Source organism: Protobothrops mucrosquamatus, unplaced genomic scaffold, assembly GCF_001527695.2.
Source record: "Protobothrops mucrosquamatus isolate PMUCROS unplaced genomic scaffold, P.Mucros_1.0 scaffold1461, whole genome shotgun sequence".
NCBI lineage: Eukaryota > Metazoa > Chordata > Lepidosauria > Squamata > Viperidae > Protobothrops > Protobothrops mucrosquamatus.
The window spans coordinates 109620-111997 of record NW_015387639.1 but is presented as its reverse complement, the minus strand read 5'-3'; positions in this window follow the sequence as shown (position 1 = coordinate 111997).

Here is a 2378-nt window from a genome sequence, read left to right as displayed (position 1 = left end):
GGGAGGGGTGTCACCAGCGCATCGTTAAACTGACTCACATTTATGACGGTTGCAGTGTCCCTGGGATCACGTGATCCCCTTTTGCGACCTCCTGACAAGGAAAGTCCATGGAGAAACCGGATTCGTTTAACAACTGTGTTCTTCATTCAGCAACTGCAGCGATTCGCTTAGTTCATGTGGCGAGAAAAGTGAGCAGTTTGAGGAATTAAATTGAATTCCCCCCCCCCCCCCTATCTTCTGGCTCCTTAAAAGAAGCATAGGAAATGGATGCACCGTCACTAGATGGTGCTCTTTGCTCCTTACAAACCCAGCTGGTAATTCTAGTTGGGGATAAAACATTCAGTGAACGATTTGAAGCAAAAACATTAAATAGTTTTTTTTTAAAAAAATGTGTGCATAATATTGCACGGTCACTCTCTTCCCACAAGGTTCCCGTAACTTCAACCCCCTCTTATCATTTCATCTCCATTAGTGAGAATTAAGTCCAGGAGAGCTAACCCTCTAGTTCCCTTCTCTACTTTTTGGGAGACAAAGTTGTCTGCTAGGTTAGTCAAGAATCTGTTTGATCTTTCTATTCTATTCTATTCTATTCTATTCTATTCTATTCTATTCTTATTCTATTCTATTCTATTCTGTTTTGCATTCTATTCTGTTCTGCATTCTATTCTATTCTATTCTATTCTATTCTATTCTATTCTATTCTATTCTATTCTATTCTATTCCATTCTGTTCTGCATTCTATTCTATTCTATTCTATTCTATTCTATTCTATTCTATTCTGTTCTGCATTCTATTCTGTTCTGCATTCTATTCTATTCTATTCTATTCTATTCTATTCTGTTTTGCATTCTATTCTGTTCTATTCTATTCTATTCCATTCTGTTCTGCATTCTATTCTGTTCTGCATTCTATTCTATTCTATTCTATTCTATTCTTTTCTATTCTATTCTATTCTATTCTACTATTCTATTCTATTCTATTCTACATTCTATTCTATTCTATTCTATTCTATTCTATTCTATTCTATTCTATTCTATTCTATTCTATTCTATTCTACATTCTACATTCTTCCTATTCTATTCTATTCTATTCTATTCTATTCTATTCTATTCTATTCTATTCTATTCTATTCTATTCTATTCTATTCTATTCTATTTTCCTTTTACATCGACCCAAATACATTCAAGACTTTTCCCATCCTTATTTTGCTGCATTCTGCTGTACAGAATACAGAATAACAGAGTTGGAAGGGACCTTGGAGATCTTCTAGTCTAACCCCCTGCTCAAACAGGAGACCCTATACTAAAATGGGGCAAAATTCACAACAACCACCTTGCTTAGCAATGAAAATTTGGGGGCTCATTTGTGACGGTAAGTCAAGGATCGCCTGTACTGAGAAGATTTGCAGGATGGGTGAGAAGTCCATCAGCTTGCAATGGGGATGTTATAAAAATAAATAACAGGCAGATTCCAGGGTTAATTAGAGGAGAAAAGCTAATATTGAATGTGGAATAGTTCAGTGAGAGACCGCTTGTCGATGCATGATAAAAAAAACCTTTTAGATCTATTATTAATAGACCGAAGATAAAAAAGAAAAATCAAAAAAGCTTTTTCTCTCTCTTTTTAAGAGCAACAAGAGAGGTCAGACTAAAGGAAAAAAGGTAGAGGATTCGGTCAGGAATTTAAAAGGTTGGGGAAGAGATCAAAAGCATTTTTAAAGTTTTCGAAAGACTTTGATTTTTAGGGAAACATCAGCGCTTCAGCGATTTTGGGGTTTCAGCTCATGGCCAAGAAAATAACGATCTTTAACTTAAGACGGCATCTATAACAAAAAAAATAACAGAATAACAGAGTTGGAAGGGACCTTCTAGGTGTGTTGGATATGTCCGTTGACTTGCCTTATTTATAAAAATAATAAAGGCAGGATACAAATCAATTATATATTCTAACAAAGTATGATGAGAAATCAGATCAGATTTACTTCTGGCTCCAGTTTTGTCCAGGGTTTGTATTGCTCTGGGTTGAATGATTAGAAACCAAAAAAACATCATTTAAAAAGGATGTAGGGTCCTTAGCGCTCTCTGAGTTTGGTGGTTTTCTTGTAGATGTTTACCACTGATGATGTTACCTAGTTTGGTAATGAAACATCTGCAAGAAAGCCACTGAGTTCAGAGAGCATCAAGGACCCCAGAGTTGTCGTCGTCGTCGTCGTCGTCGTCGTCCTCCTCCTCCTCCTCCTCCTCCTCCTCCTCCTCCTCCTCCTCTCCACAAATCCCACTCCCTGCTAGCACTGATGATGTTGCCTAGTTTGGTAATGAAACGTCTGCAAGAAAACAAGCAAGCTCAGAGAGCACCAAGGACCCCATAGTCAGTCAGTC